The 17,560-nt window shown below is 43.0% G+C and overlaps 1 protein-coding gene across 3 annotated transcripts in view; it reads right to left on the bottom strand.

Moving 5' to 3' along the window:
- Positions 1-3,672, bottom strand: part of LOC127572269 (guanine nucleotide-binding protein G(I)/G(S)/G(O) subunit gamma-7-like) — a 216,464-nt gene extending 212,792 nt beyond the window's left edge. For 2 of the 3 annotated variants that reach the window (XM_052019289.1, XM_052019290.1), the window contains exon 1: positions 3,272-3,672. The gene's annotated coding sequence lies outside the window, so the exon portion shown is untranslated. The remainder of the gene's footprint in view (positions 1-3,271) is intronic. The other variant, XR_007956616.1, reaches the window with a different exon arrangement.
- Between the last annotated feature and the right edge of the window lie 13,888 nt (positions 3,673-17,560).

Here is a 17,560-nt window from a genome sequence, read left to right as displayed (position 1 = left end):
ATGTGTTTTCTTGCTGCCTTCCTCCCTCAGGTTTGTATTCCGTGTCTCATGACTTCGGTGTGCCCCCATTTCTGAATCCTACTCACTGTTCAGGTTCTGTCGGTCTATTTCTCTCCATCCGAGTCCTTACATATTTCAATGAAAACTTGTATTTACATAGCACCGCTAACACAGAAAAACATCCTAAGGGAATTTACAGGAAATATCATCAAATGAAAACAGACTCTGAGCTAGATAAAGTGACATCAAGGCAGATGATGAAAACTTTGGTCGAATTGAGAGGTTTTAACGAGCAACTTAAAGGAGGAAGGAGAGGCTCAGGGTGGAGATTTATGGAGGGCCTTTGTGATTGAGGCCACAGCCACCAGTGGTGGAAAGGTTACATTCAGGATGGTCAAGATATCAGGATTTATGGAGTACAGGTATCTTGGACATTTGCAAGATGGAAGAGGATACTCTTCTTTCCTATTTGCAGTCATCTTCCCCTCCGTTTTCTTCAATGATTTTCTCTTCCTCCCATTTCCCTCCTTGTGCTGCCCAGTGATTTCTTCATTCTGTGCTTCTTAGAATCTCCCTCATTTCCTGAAGCTATATTTCCTTCTTTCCTGTATTGCTATATTACACTTCCAGTCTAGCCCTGTCTCTGCCTGTGTTTCTCTCTTTATCCCATGCGCCTTTCTCTCCCTACCTCATTTTTTCTCTCTTCTTGTTTCTGTTTCACTTTAATATTCGTCCTCAGATTTGTTCCTTGTCCCTCCTTTTAATTTCTCTTTCCTACCTACATTTTCTCTCCCTATATCACTCCACTGTGGGTAACTCCCTTCTCTCCCACTTCACTGCATTTTTCTCCCCAACTGTTAATTTTCCTCTTCTTTCCCTGCATTTCGTTATCACTGTGTTTTTCACTAGTTCTCTCACCAACACATCTTCTTTATGCTCTTCTTGGTGACATTTCTTTAGTTCTATACATTTCCCATCCCTCCTGGCCTTTATTTTTCTCTCTACTTTGCCTCTTTTTTCCCTCTTGATCTCAATAATTCTATATTTATGTATTTTATCAATTTCTGATTTGTCCCCACACGTCTTTCACTCTGAGGCTGTTTCTCCCTCCCTTTATCTGCTTCCATTTATTTTTCCCTCTCTCTCTATTTTTGTCACCCCTTCCCTTTCCCTGTCTCCATGTTGCTACCTCCCCTTTCATCTCCTTCAATTTGCCTTTCTCTCCTCCTGATGCTCTCTCTATCTCCCACACTCTCAGTTGTCCTCATGTCTGTCCTTTTCCCTTGCCGTTCACGCCTATTTCTATCTCTATTATATTATCAATCTTTATACCTTTACTTTCATTTCTCACTCACAATCTGTCTACATTGGTCTCTATATCTCTGTGTCTCTTGGTTTCCCTTTATCTTCTTTCCACTCACTATTTGTCTCTATTTTTCACTCTAGAATTCTGTACCTCCACGTGACTGACAGATGCTGAGAGAAGTAAAAAAAAAAGGGGCATAGAGAAACATGGAAAGACTATGAGTGGAAGAGAGACGCAAAGGAGATTGATCTCACCCCATTCCTCTTACCTATAGTCTGCATACATTTCTCTCTCTACCTTTTTTCTATTCATTCACTGGACAGGGATTGAGAAGGCAGTTAAGAGTCAACCATATTGATGGGCCCAGAGTCACTTAAAGGTCAGACCATTTAAGGCCAGCAGATTTCCTTCCCTGATAGCCACCAGTGAACCAGATGGATTCCAGATTGATTCGACTACTTGGAATTCAAATTTTCCAGCTGCTGTTGCAGAATATACACTCACATCTCTGAATCAATGGTCAGAATCATGGCTGTTTGTTCAGTAACCTAACCACTTTGTTAATGCACCCGTCCTTTACCTCCTTGACGACGATATCCCACTTCCGCTTACTCAATCCATCTATTTCTTTTGCTTTTCCTGTCCTTCAGTCTCGTTCTCTCCATTCTTCTCTGTCTGTCCATTTCTTCCTTCCTTGATTTCTCAGTCCATATACTTCTCTCTGTCTGTTTCTCTCTACAGTACCCCTTCTCTCAGTCTGTCCATTTCTCTATAATTAAATTCCTTTCTCTCTGTTTATCCATTTCTCTCTATCCATTACCCACTGTTTCTGTCTGTCAGTCTCCCTGCATCTACATTCCACAATGGCAGAGTCTGACAACAACTTCTCTCTTCCCTTGTCTTAGTCTGTCCATTTCTCTCTCTCCAGGTCACAGTCTGTGAATTTCTCTCTCCCAACATTCCCCATTGCCTCAGCCTGTCAATTTCTCTCTCTCCTTTATCATTTTATTCTCTCCATTCCCCACTGCCTCTCTCTGCCAACTTCGCTCTTTACATTCTGTATGCCTTAGTCTGTCCATTTGTCTCTCACTTCAGTTCCAATGGTCTGGTTCAATTTCCCCCATCCCCCACTCGGTCTGTCCACTTCCCACTCCATTCCCCTCTCTGTGCATTTCTCTGTGTCTATTACCATTGTCTGAAAATATCTCTTCATTTTTCATGGTCTCAATCTGTTCATTGCTCCCTCTCCCCCACATTTCCCTCTTTCAATGTGTCCATTTCTGTCTACAACCCCTCCCCCTTTTCAATCTGTCATTTTCTCTCCCTCCAGCCCCACTGTCCTGATCTGTCACTTTCTCTCTCCGTTCCTCACTAGCTCAACCTGTCTGATTTCTACTTCTCCTTTCCCTACTGTCAATTTCTCTCCCATTTCTCACTTTGTCTGTCAATTGCCCTCTCCACACCCCAATGTGTCAGTTTTCCTCTTCCCCCTTCCCTGCTCTCTATTCTCTGTCCACTCTCCATTCACCCCAATCAACCTGTTCATTTCTTTCTCTCCACTCCCCACTAATGTCAGTTCTTCTTCCATTCCCCACAATCTCAAGCTGCTGATTTATGTATGAATTTCTCTCTCTTTTACCACTGTCAGTTTCCCTCTCCATTGCCCACTATAGATTTCTCTCCATTCTCCTCTCTCAGCTTGTCCATATTTTTCTCTCTCTATTTCCAGTCTCTCAGCCTTCCCACTTCTCATTTTCCCACTCTGTCCATTTCTCCCTCTCTCTCTGTTTCCCCATCACTCTCCCTCCCTCCCTCCCTGTCCTCCACCCTGCCCGAACTCGGGTGAATCCCCGGCGTTGAGTTCGGCGGCGGCCCGGCGGAGGCGGCGAGGCCTGGGCTCGGCCGGTGCCCCGTGGCCGGGCCGGGCTTTCCCTGGCGCAGCCCCGGCCGCTGTCGTACTCTTACCTGGGGCCGCGGAGCGAGCGGAGGCGGCGAGCTGGAGTAGGAGGCGGTGGCGGCGAGTGATGGAGAGCGGGCGGCGAGCCCGGCACCGGCTCCGGCAGCCGAGGAGGCGAATGAAGCGAGGCGGCAGCACCGAGAAAGAGAGAGAGAGAGAGAGAGAGAGAGGCGGAGAGAAGGGCAGAGGGAGAGAGCGGAGGGGAGAGTCAGCAGGCAGACGTCAGCAGGAGAGAGATACTGGGGGAGGGAAAGAGACAGGGAGAGAAATACAGAGAGGGGGTAGAGAGATACAGGGGAGGAGAATTCTGATGCGGGGGAGACAAGATGGGAAAGATACAAGGATGGAAGGAAGACAAGAGTGAGATTGAAAGCTAAAGGGGAAGGGAGAGAGAGGGTACAGAGATGGAGAGAATGTGAGATACACAGGGAATGATAGGGAGATCTAAAAGGGGGGAAGAGAATGGGCAGGGTACACCTTACAGGGAGTGAGATTCAGGGAGAGGGTGAGTTGGAGATGCAGGAGAGGGGGTGTTTGATGGATGTAGAGAGATCCAGGGGAGAGAACGTGAGGGGAATGAGCGAGCTGGGGAAAGGTACAGATGGAGAGTGAGAAATATGGGGTTAAAGAGAGAAACAGGGATACAGCAGAAGAAAGATAAAGAGAGGGGGGTATCCAGTGAGAGAGAGAAACCAAGAGAGGTATGGGCTGAGGGTGGGAGAAGAGAGAGAGAGAAGGAAAGCAGAAGTGAAGTTATAGAGGGAAAGATAGATACAGGGGAGAGATTGAGAGGAGAGGGCACAGTGAGACAAACAGTTGATGAACGAGAGAAAGAGAGTCAAGGGATATGGAGAGAGAGTAAGGAAAATTGTTTTGCAGGTGATATTGGGCCAGCCCTGATCTTATTGAATGGCAGAGTAGGTTTGAGGTGCTGATTGGCCTAATCCTGCTCTTGTTTCTTACATGGAGGGAGAGATACGGGGAGAAAGAAGGATGTTCAGGAAGAGAATGCGTGAATTAGAGGGGGAAAGGTATAAGTGAAAGGTGAAGAAAAATTGACAGTACACAGATATAGTGAGGGATATCTTGTCAGAGCAAAAAGATACGGGGGGGGGGGGTGAGAGTTTGCAAGATACAAGGAGAGATAATTTATGGGATATAGGTTTCAATGGGAACACCGGCATTTATTGCCTTTATTTAATTGCCACTGAGAAGGTAATTTGAGCCATATTCTTGAATCACAACAGTCTTTCTGGTGAAGGTACTCTAATGTGTTGTTGGGTAAGGAATTCCATGGTCTAGACCCAATATCAGTGAAGGAACAACAATTTATTCCTATGTCAGGATTATTTGTGATTTTTGAGGGGAGCTTGCAGGTGCTGATATACCCATGCACTTGCAGCCCTTGTCCTTCTTGGCAGTAGAGCCTATGAGTTTGGGAGGTGCTTTCAGAGTAGCCTAGATGAGTAACTGTAGTGCATTTTGTTGATGGTAACACTGAATAAATGCTTACGTTGTTGGATGAAGTGCAAGTCAAGTAGGTTGCTTTCTCCTGAATGGTGTTGAGCTCTGAGTGTTGTTGGGACTGCGCTTTTCCAGGCAAATTAAGAAAATGCTATCATCCTCTTACATTGTTCCTTGTAGATAGTGGAATGGCTTTGAGGCATTCAAAGGTGAATCACTTGTTGCCGGATACCCAGCCTCTGAACTGTAAGCACAGTACTTATATGGCTGGTCCTGTTGAATTTCTGGTCACTAGTGACTCCCCTCCCCCCACCCCTGAATGTCTGGATGCCGATGGTGGGGTACATAGCAACAGTAATGCCACTGAATGTCAGGGTTTTACTCTGTCTTTTTGGAGATTGTCATTGCCTGGAATTTCAATTGCATGAATGTTGCTTGCCACCAGATCAAGACCACGTTGGAAGAAAGAGCATGGCCCAAGTGTGACTGACCAGCAAGGCTGAGCAGCTGATGAAAGATCCAGCAAAATTGGATGTACTTCCAATAGAAGGATGCAAGAAGTACGCATCATCCATGATGGCAGGATTCCTAGCCTCTGACCTACTCAATCCACAGCCACAGAAAACTGAGGCCAGTAAATGAGAGGCCAATGCCAAGATTGGAGAATTAGGCTCTGCTGGAACCCTAGTTTTCAATGTTGAAAACCAGAGAGATTGAGGACACCTCGAAGGAGTATTTTCCAGGGCCAGACACCATTGAATAATTCATGGTGTGGGGGAAGGACAGCCAAGCATAGGAACGGTGTGTTTAGAGAGGGTTCAATTTTTTGAGGAGATGAACTTTTCAGCAATGACCAATATGAGCCCTACAATGTGTGTTGGCCCCTAGCAGGAAGGGTAAAGGGCATTGCTGAATGAGTGGATGGCATTTTGAACAGATGTCATGGTCAGATTAAAACCAATAAGATAGAAGTCCTGAAGTCAGTTACCGGAGCTAGGGAGGATATGCCAGGTCCACTAAAGGTGGATTACTCTTAGTGCTACATGTGAATGAATACAATGATTTATTGGGTAGGAAGATGTAATAAGTTAATAAGTAGCTGGAGAAATTTGGTAGGCAATTTGGCAGTTTTGGAGCAGTGGAGAGCATGTTGAAGTTTGCACCTCAGTATCACGTGGACGATTAACTAGTGATGCGGGGGAGGAGTTAAACCTATTTGGCAGGTTAAATGGGTATCTAAATTAAACTACAGAGAAAAGCAACAAGGCACACCAGACTGAAAGTAATAAATAGCAAAAAAGTAAGGACTAGTTCAGAAGCAGAAGTGATCAGACAGAGGGCAAAATAGTGGTGGTCCAAAAAGGGTTTGGTATTCATGTACATAATGCAATGTAGCATGCTACATAAGGTTAGTGAGCTGCATGTGGTTCTACAGTATAATGGCAATAACAGAGATCTGGCCCAAATAAGGGACTGATAATGAACATTATATTCCTGGTATTCTGCAATGATACGCAAGGAATAAGAGGTGGGGCAGTTGGTGGCAGTATTGGTCAAAGAATCTTTTAAGGATACATCATTGAGACATTAAGGACAGAACTGACGTTTAGAATTAAGGAACACTAAAGCATCCACTATTTATATGTATCTACTGTAGGCCATTAAATGATACAGGGGAGCTATGAGAGCAAGACTGGATAGATACATTTTTGGATAGTAATTGAATCAATAGGTAAGGGTTAGTGCAGGAAACTGAGTTAAAAGCTCAGCTATGATCTTATTGAAAAGCGGTATAGACAAGAGGGGCCAAACGGACCACAACAACTTCTATTATTTAACTCACAAAAGGGTGTAAGAACTATGGAGACAATAGGAGATTTTAATTATGCTAATATAGCGTGGAAATGTAAAGGGCAAAGAGGGTCAAAACTACTTTTATCTTAAAGTTGCATCCCCACCGCGCTACACTTTCCACGATATTTATCTTGCTTAAGCTACTGAGATAGTGGTGTAGCTCTCATCTCTATATCATACTTCAATTCATCTTTCTGTCCTGGCAACTTCTCCTCTGAGCACCTCATCATATTCTGTTCCCATTCTGTTTTAAAATCGTTAGCCTAGAATTTGGATTTCACTGCTTTTCATGCACAAACCCTTTTTTTTGCTTTAAGGGCTAACACCCATTCAGCTTTCCTTTCAAAAAACATGAAATTGGCCAATAACATATCTGAAACTGCCTTAGGATGGTTTACAAACCAGAAGATGCACTAACATGGGATCTCTGCAGTTTTTGATGGCCTACAGTCATTTTAGCACCTAATGACATCTTGTTGCATGCCAAGATGAAGGGTATCACCCCATAAAGGTTCAATTCTCATGGCAACCAAGCACAAGCACACTTTATAGCTGCCATGGTGGAGAAAGACACGGGTTTACTCACCATGATAGTGAACTTCTTGTGCAGGAAATCAGGAGATAAAAGCCAGGACAGATGCCCTGTGCACTGTTGGATGGACTGTGGATGGGGGAGACATTTGGTACGCCATCGGTGCTGCCATTAGAAAAGGTGAACAGGAGGTTGCTGGGACAGTGTTGGTCGGGAGAGAGAATCCCCAAACAGTGCAACAAGAAAATCTCATCAATTTATCAGTTATGTTCACAATGCTTCATTGTGTTATCTTCATTCCCTTTGATTTGATCAACAGTAGACATACTCAATATCATATATTCTGCATCACCATAGAGGTATTTTGACTGCAGCTTAGAAGTGCAACTATTTTCTATTTTGGTTTTACAGAGTATCAGGATAGGTCACAAATTTAATCCTTCCCAAAAGAGGAGGACACAGAACAGGAGGAGTGGGAGAGGATGCTGGAGGGAGAAGAGAAGGAGAACAACGACCTGCAGCACCACCCCAGAGAGTGTGAGAACTGATTAGGTTCGAGGGACATGTGTCACAGGGAGATACAGCAGGCAACAACAGGCTGCAGTCTGGCACCATGAGTAGGCAGGGGTACTTGCCAGAGGGGGAGGATCCACAGATCTGTATAGAATTAGAGGAATGAAATGAGGACAACTCTTGGGTTATCATTATGATAAGGCTGATGTAGATGCACAGTAGACCCGTCAGGACTGCTTCGCCTAATATGGGAGATATCAAGGAAGGTGGTGGAATCCATCTACAAGCTTTCACAGAAGGTTGTGAGAAGTCATAGAACATAGAACATTACAGTACAGGCCCTTCGGCCCACGATGTTGTGCCGACATTTTATCCTGCTCTAAAATGTCAGAAGACCATAATCTCCATTCTAGGTGTCTTGTACACTTCTTTGCAAGAGCTGGGTAACAATCCCATCGCACAGTCCTTCCAGTGTAGGGGACAGCTGCCATGGAGGCACAGGCAGAGGCCAGACAAAGACTTGTGGCTTCCAGCTGAAGGCCAGGTCTCTGCCACACAGAAATAGCTTGAAGCTCCAAAGGATCAGCAATATGTCACCAACGTTCAGCTTTTTATCCTCGTTGAGCAGGCTGCTTTTCTCATTGAGCAACAAAATACCACTCATCCGTAGATTGGTGTTCTCAATGAGGGATGTTATCTATCAGCAGCTTTCAGTTCTCCAGGAGCAAAGGAATTATGTCCGTTTGGCTATTCTTCATGAATGAAGAGTTGCTGCATGTCAGCAGATTGCTTTCCTGCATGAGCAATGAGATGCCAGACATGTGTTGATCGCTCTTCTACCAAAGCAGAGGAACGGAACATGGGAAATGGTCTCACTTCTGCAGAGGCAGCAACATGCACCCATCTCCCTCTTCATCATGAACAATATCCTGCTAAGATTGTGCAGGGAACTGACTCTGAGAAGAGTGAGTACACTTCCCTGCAGCCAGATTGCAACTATGCAGTGTACATCGCGACATAGTGCCCTGACATAGTGCTCAGACTTCAAACACACATATGAGGTAGTGAAGTGAGAAGGTACCAGAATGTTCTGTTTTGTGATTTTTTAAAAAACCATTCTGAACACATCAGCACTATTCAAATCATTCCCATTTAAGGCAAAACACATGCATTTTGCAGAGAAAAGTGACACAGGTGTGGCAGTAACTGATATTGCTGCAGTCCCAGACCTAGAAAGATGGCTACTGGAGTTCTATCTGCAGTGAGGCACCCCTTGCAAAAGTACATTGGCAGTTAAGTGTTGGAGAAAGCACTTGATGATTATTTCAGCAGAGTTTGTTGACTTTGAAAGGTGCTTGGTCCAGTATCCCAAAATCACATTGTCTCTTTAAATAATAAAATGACAAGGTAGCATGAAGTTGTACTTGTTCCATGAAGATTGCAATTTGTACCTTTGAGCTCCAATTTATGTGATTAAGGGATCTCTCTCTCTCTCTCTCTCCTTCTCTCTGATACATACACACACACACACACACACACACACACACACACACACACACAGAGTTGTCATCTTGCAAACGATGTTTTATAAGGTGCCACATGTTGGGCTTTTGATCAAAATTGAAACACATGGAATAAAAGGGGTTGTAGCAACATGGATAGCAGAAAACATGGCTGTAACAGAAAACAGAGAGTAACAGTAAAAGGTGGTTTCTTGGATTGGAGGGAATTGTACTGTTCCCTATGACCAATGTGACCTATCCTGTATTCCCCAGAGGTTGGTATTAGGACCACTGCTTTCTTTTCATATATGTTAATGACCTGAACTTGGGTGTACTTGGGTGATTTTCACATTTTCTAATGTGCAGATGACACAAAACTTACAGACATACTGAACTGCAAGAAGGATAGTAAGAGTTTTCAAAGGGATATAGTCAGGCTGGTAGAAGGGGTGGCAGATGAAATTTAATTCTGAGAAGTGTAAAATGTTATATTTTGTAGGAAGAATAAGAAGAGGCAATATAAACTAAGCGGCACAACTCTTAAAAAAGGATGCAGGATCAGAGAGATCTGGAAGTCTATACACAGTTATTGAAAGTAGAAGAGCAGGTTAATAAAATAGTCAAAAAGCTTTCAGGATTCTAGACTTTATAAGATATATAGAGTACTACAGCAAGGAAGTTCTGATGAAGCTTTATATTAAAAAAAAATGCTTTGGTCATAACTGGAGTGCAGGTTGACTCGGGTTACAAATGCCTGACTTATGGATATCCTTACATACGAATGTACTCCCATAATTTTATTAAATTCAGAAGACCGGCATACGTACATATGTTTGTTCCTACCAATGGTAGAACTAGTTTATTCTCCTTCCACTTTTAGTAATTGTTCTTATCAGTCTTATGTGCTTTTGATGTTATTCATTACCATATTGTGGAGGTATGGTTACCATATCATGTGATTTTTGTGTATTTTCTAACTTACGGACATTATTGACTTAAGGATGTCTGTAAAAATGGAACATGTTTGTTACATGTGGACGACCTGTATTGTATTCAGTTCTGCTTCCTCTCTAAAGCCTTCACTTTAGGAAAGGTGTAAAGTCTTTAGAAGAAAATGTGCAGAACACATTTACTAAAATAATCCTGGCAATGAGGGACGTCAGTTATGTGGATAGACCGGAGAAGCTATGGTTGTTCTCCTTAAAACAAAGGAGGTTACAATTAAATCTGATAGATAGTTTTATAATTCTGAAGGATATAGAAACACAGAAAACCTACAGCGCATACAGGCCCTTCAGCCCACAAAGTTGTGCCGAACATGTCCCTACCTTAGAAATTACTAGGCTTACCCATAGCCCTCTATTTTTCTAAGCTCCATGTACCTATCCAAAAGTCTCTTAAAAGACCCCATCATATCCGCCTCCACCACCGTTGTCGGCAGCCCATTCAAAGCACTCACACTCTCTGAATAAAAATCTTACCCCTGACATCTCCTCTGTACCTACTCCCCAGCACCTTAAACCTGTGTCCTCTTGTGGCAACCATTTCAGCCCTGGGAAAAAGCTCCTGACTATCCACACGATCAATGCCTCTCATCATCTTATACACCTCTATCAGGTCACCTCTCATCCTCCATCGCTCCAAGGAGAAAAGGCCGTGTTCACTCAACCTGTTTTCAGAAGGCATGCAACCCAATCCAGGCAACATCCTTGTAAATCTCCTCTGCACCCTTTCTATGGCTTCCACTTCCTTCCTGTAGAGAGGTGACCAGAACTGAACACAGTCCTCCAAGTGGGGTTTGACCAGGGTCCTATGTAGCTGCAACATTACCTCTCGGCTCCTAAACTCAATTCCACGATTGATGAAGGACAATACACCGTATGCCTTCTTAACCACAGAGTCAACCTGTGCAGCTGCTTTGAGTGTCCTATGGACTCGGACCCCAAGATCCCTCTGATCCTCCACACTGCCAAGAGTCTTACCATTAATACCATATTCTGCCATCATATTTGACCTACTGAAATGAACCACTTCACACTTATCTGGGTTGAACTCCATCTGCCACTTCTCAGCCCAGTTTTATATCCTATCTATGTCCCGCTGTAACCTCTGACAGCCCTCCACACAGTCCACAACACCTCCAACCTTTGTATCATCAGCAAACTTACTAACCCATCCCTCCACGTCCTCATCCAGGTCATTTATAAAAATCACAAAGAGTAAGGGTCCCAGGACAGTTCCCTGAGGCACATCATTGGTCACCGACCTCCATGCAGAATATGACCCATCAACAACCACTCTTTGCCTTCTGGGGGCAAGCCAGTTCTGGATCCACAAAGCAATGTCCCCTTGGATACCTTGCCTCCTTACTTTCTCAATAAGCCTTGCATGGGGTACCTTATCAAATGCCTTGCTGAAATCCATATATACTGCATCTACTGCTCTTCCTTCATCAATGTGTTTAGTCACATCCTCAAAAAATTCAATCAGGCTCGTAAGGCAGGACCTGCCCTTGACAAAGCCATGCTGAGTATTCCTAATCATATTATACCTCTTCATATGTTCATAAATCCTGCCTCTCAGGATCTTCTCCATCAACTTACCAGCCACTGAAGTAAGACTCACTGGTCTATAATTTCCTGGGCTATCTCTACTCCCTTTCTTGAATAAAGGAACAACATCCGCAACCCTCCAATCCTCTGGAACCTCTCCTGTCCACATTGATGATGCAGAGATCACCGCCAGAGGCTCAGCAATCTCCTCCCTCACCTCCCACTGTAGCCTGTGGTACATCTCATCTGGTTCCAGCGACTTATCCAACTTGATGCTTTCCAAAAGCTCCAGCACATCCTCTTTCTTAATATCTACACGCTCAAGCTTTTCAGTCTGCTACAAGTCATCACTACAATCACCAAGATTCTTTTCCATAGTGAATACTGAAGTAAAGTATTCATTAAGTACTGCTGCTATTTCCTCCGGATCCACACACACTTTCCCACTGTTACACTTGATAGGTCCTATTCTTTCATGTTTTATCCTCTTGCTCTTCACATACTTGTAGAATGCCTTGGGGTTTTCCTTAATCCCGCCCGCCAAGGCCCCTTCTGGCTCTTCTAATTTCCTTCTTAAGCTCCTTCCTGTTAGCCTTATAATTTTCCAGATCTCTAACATTACCTAGCTCTCTGAACCTTTTGTAAGCTTTTCTTTTCTTCTTGACTAGATTTATTACGGCCTTTGTACACCACAGTTCCTGTACCCTATCATAACTTCCCTGTCTCATTGGAACTTTCCTATACAGAACTCCACACAAATATCCCCTGAACATTTGCCACATTTCTTCCGTACTTTTCCCTGAGAACATCTGTTCCCAATTTAAGCTTCCAATTTCCTGCCTGAGAGCCTCATATTTCCCCTTACTCCAATTAAACGCTTTTCTAACTTGTCTGTGCCTATCTCTCTCCAATGCTATTGTAAAGGAGATAGAATTATAATCACTATCTCCAAAATGCTCTCCCACTGAGAGATCTGACACCTGACCAGGTTCATTTCTGAATACCAAATCAAGTACAGTCTCTCCTCTTGTAGGCTTATCTACATATTGTGTCAAGAAACCTTCCTGAACACACCTTACAAACTCCACCCCATCTAAATCCCTTGCTCTAGGGAGATGCCAATCGATATTTGGAAAATTAAAATCTCCCATCACGACAACTCTGTTATTATCACATCTTTCCAGGATCTGTTTCCCTATCTGCTCCTCGATATCCCTGTTACTATTGGGCGGCCTATATAAAACACCCAGTAAAGTTATTGACCCCTTCCTGTTCCTAACCTCCACCCACAGAGACTCCGTAGACAATCCCTCCATGACGTCCACCTTTCCTGCAGCCATGACCCTATCTCTGATCAACAGTGCCACACCCCCACCTCTTTTGCCTTCCTCCCTGTCCTTTCTGAAACATCTAAAACCCGGCACTTGAAGTAACCATTCCTGCCCCTGAGCCATCCAAGTCTCTGTAATGGCCACCACATCGTAGCTCCAAGTATTTATCCAAGCTCTAAGATCATCCGCTTTGTTCACAGTACTCCTTGCGTTAAAATAGACACATCTCAAACCGTTGGTCTGAGTGCATCCTTTCTCTATCACCTGCCTATCCTCCCTCTCGCACTGTCTACAAGCTTTCTCTATTTGAGAGCCAACCGCCTCTTCCCCATTTTCTTCAGTTCGGTTCCCACCCCCCAACAATTCTAGTTTAAATTCTCCCCAGTAGCCTTAGCAAACCTCCCCACCAGGATATTGGTCCCTTTGGGATTCAAGTGCAACCTGTCCTTTTTGTGCAGGTCACACCTGTTCCAAAAGAGGTCCCAATGATCCAGAAATCTGAATCCCTGCCCCCTCCTTCAATCCCTCAGCCACACATTTATCCTCCACCTCATTCTATTCCTATACTCACTGTCACATGGCACAGGCAGTAATCCTGAGATTACTACCTTTGTGGTCCTGCTTCTCAATTTCCTTCCTAACTCCCTGTAGTCTATTTTCAGGACCTCATCCCTTTTCCTACCTATGTCATTGGTATCGCTATGTACCACGACCTCTGGCTGTTCTCCCTCCCACTGCAGGATATCTTGGACACGGCCACTGTTGCTTCCCCCAGGTAGGCTATCCCCCTCCCCAACAGTACTCAAACAGGAGTACTTATTGTCAAGGGGTACAGCCACAGGGGTACTCTCTGTAGAGCAAGTAGAGAGAAACTATTCCCATTGGTGGCGAGATTGAGAGCTAGAGGACATAGGATTAAAGTGACTGGCAAAAGGACTTAAACTAGCTTAAGGAAAATGCTTTTACACTGCAAGTGATGAGAATATGGAATACACTGCCGATGATAGTAGCGGAGGCTGATTCAATTGTAGTGCTCAAAGGGGAACTGGGTAAGGATTGGAAAGGAAAGGCCTTGCAGGGCCAAGGGAGAGGATGAGAGAGTGGGAGCAGCTGGATTTTTCTTTTATAGCGCTGTTATGGGCCAAAAAGTCCAAATGGACTCCTTTCATGCTTTAACTGTTCAGTGAATCTGCAATACTGCCTCTCTGTCAACAGATTCATATTCATTATACCTTCTTGCCTTTTCACAGGGCCTTGTCGTTCTGTTATTGCTCTCATTAATTAGGCAATCTCTGACCATTTTCTTGCTTTGTTCTTCACCCATATTCTCCTCCATTCCACCCCACCCCCCAACTTCCAACCCAACTTTTTTTAGAATGCATCTTTGGGGATAAAAACCATCAACTGCCACATTTACAAATTCCCATTTTTGTACAAGAGCCCCACCTCTACTATGCATTATTCATCTTCACAGTTATAACATGCTAAATCATACCTACCTTAATTCCTTATCCCCCCATAAAGTGATTACTCCTTCTCTCCCCTTAGTATTTGTACATGATAATTCTCAAATTTGCTCCTTTAGATTGGAACAACTTTGACAGAAAAGTAATCTAATAGTAATCATTGTTAACAACCAGGTAATATTAAGTGTTGTCGCTCCTGCTTTCCATTGCCATAACTAATTATTATTCAAAGTTTCTTCAGAATGTGAAGATGTGAAGATAGCTCCTGGGTTGCATTTTCAAGCACATCCATTTTCTTAATCTTGTCTCCTCTTCCTTATGACCAACAAGCATGAGGAATTTAAAGTTAATTCTATATCAAAGATTAATTCTATCCATTCATCTGTCTCCCCCACACCCTCGCTCATTAGCCTGTAGCTTCCACTCTCCCTGGCCCCCATTTTCCCTGCTCTCCCAGAAGCAAGATCACATCAGATTCTATCCAATCTCCTAACCTCCTCTTTCCAATCTCATTTTGTTCCATGAAACAAAAGCCCAAGTGTCAGATGATATTGTTAACAGTTACCTCTCCTTAAGTATTCAGTTTTTCTTGAAGTAGGTTATGAAGGGGCCATAGATGGAGTAGATAGTGAGAAACTATTCCCCATAGCAGAGGTGTTTATTACCAGGGGCATAGATTTAAGGTAAGTGTTAGTCAATTCAGAAGGAATTTGAGAAAGAATTTTTCATCCAGGGGGTAGCTGAAATCTGAAACACACTGCATGAGAGGGTGGTAGAGATAAATACTCTCACAACATTTAAATATGGCATAGAAGTTTTGGGCCAAGTTCTGGAAGATGGGATTAGTATGGGATAGGTATTTGCTGGCTGGCAGGGACACGTTGTGCTGAAGGGCTTGTTGCTCAGCTGTATAATTTTTGACTCAATCATTTGCCCCTGGCTTCAAATCAGAACATAAGAAATAAGAGCAATAGAAAATAAAATTTGCTGCATTCTTTAAAAAACCAAACTATTAAAAAAGGAATAAATAACATAAAAATATTACATTAATATTTTAAAAAGAAAATCACCTAAGGTACTTTAATGATTAAAAAAATCCTCTACTCATGGATAATTAATGGACCTGATTCTTACCTTTTTTCTTGGCAGTCCTAGTCAAGAGCAGACACCTTTCCTGTACCTAGTCTGTCAAGCCCTTTAAGAGTTATGTATCTTTAGATGAGATCTCATTTTTCTAAACTCTGGTGAATACAGTCCTGTTCTACTCACTCTCTCTTCATACAGCAAAACTGCTATCCTGGAAACAGTCCAGTAAATCTTCGCCACATTCCCTCTGTGGCAAATACATTATTTTTTAGTTAAGGAGTCCAAAATTTAACACACTACTCTAGGTGCACTCCCACCAAGGGCCTATTATGTTGCAATAAGGCTTCCTTACTCCTCTGCTTATAAAGTCTACCACACCATTTGCCTACTGAATTGTTTGTTTAACCTGCATGTTGGACCTTAGCGATGTGTCCAGCACACCCAGGTCCCTTTGAATATCAACTAGCCAATCATTTAACAAATGATTTGCTTTTCTGTTATGTGAACAAAGTGGATAAATAAACATTTTTCCACACTATATTCTATCTACTATGTTCCTGCCCACTCACTCAGCTTGTCCATATTTGCTTGAAGCCTCGTTACCTCCTCCTCCATACCCACAATCCCACCATGTTTTCTATTATCAGCAACCTAGAAATATGACATTTGGTCTCCAAATCATTGATGTAAATTGATCAGCCAACGGATTGATATAGATTGTGAAAAGCTAGGGTCCAAGTACTGATCCCGATGGTACCCCACTAGTCACATTCTGCCAACTTGAAAATGATCTGTTTATTCCCAATCATTGCTTTCTGTCTGATAACCAATTCTCAATCCATGTTTGTATATTACCCGGAATTCCATGTACTCTGACCTCATTGATCTATCTCATATGTGGGACATCATCAAAAATCCAAATGCACCACATCAGCTGGTTCCCCTTTACCTATTCTATCAACCACATACTCAAAAGAACTCCAGTAGATAAGTCAAACATAATTTTACATTCATAGCTCTTTGTTGGCTCTGCTCAATCCTATTATTCTTTTCAATATGTTCTGTTATTACATTCCTCATTATCAATACAGGCATTTTCCCTTCCACCGACAGTCAGCTAACAGGTTAGTAGTTCCCTGTTTTCTATCTCCCTCCTTCCTTAATTAGCGTCTTCATATATGGTACCCTCCAATTTACTGGAAGAATTCCAGAATCTTTGGAACATTGGAAGATGCAAAGCATCCTCAGTAACTGAAGGTTAAATGTTGGGATGTAAGTTATCAGGTCCTTGGGCTTTATCAGCTTTCAAGCTTATCACCTACTTTGCTACTATTTTTTGCAGTACCTAATTCTGTAATTTCTTCATTCTCATTGGACTCTTGAATCTCTATTATTTCTGATAGATGTTCTGTGTCTTCTTCAATGAAGACAGATGCAAAATAATTGTTCGATTCCTCTGCTATTTCATTATTCCTCATTATAAATTCTCCTGTCTCTATCTGTAAGGGGCCCATATTTGTCCTGGCAGGTCTTTTTCTTTTTATGTATCTATCAAAGCTGTTACAATCCAATTTTATATTTCTTGCCAGTATACTCTTCTATGTTTTTATTTAAATGTTTCCTTGACCTCCTTTATTGAGTTCTAAAATGCTTCCAATCCTCAGGCCTATACTGGGACAATGGATGACAATCTGCAAACTATTGCAAATATTTTTGACCATGGCAAGGAGGTAGCTGCATAAAAGTTCATTACTGAGGGTTGTTAAGGTGGCAATGGAGTCCTTGCCCTGCCATATGAATGCAGTTGTGGCTACAGAAGGAAGTATGAAGTCATTCTTATTGATTGATATCTATAACAAGGTTAAAGTTCAGGAAAGTGAATTGCTCCCTGCAGATCCTGGGCAGAAGTGGCCTCCTGCTGACAGCCCAACAATGGTTAATACACTCACTTAAGCGGTGTCTAGGACAATCTCTATGGCAGAGGTAGACAAATTCTT

This window comes from Pristis pectinata, chromosome 7 (assembly GCF_009764475.1).
Source record: "Pristis pectinata isolate sPriPec2 chromosome 7, sPriPec2.1.pri, whole genome shotgun sequence".
Lineage (NCBI taxonomy): Eukaryota > Metazoa > Chordata > Chondrichthyes > Rhinopristiformes > Pristidae > Pristis > Pristis pectinata.
The sequence above is the reverse complement of the archived record's forward strand: the minus strand, read 5'-3'. Positions and strand labels throughout refer to the sequence as shown.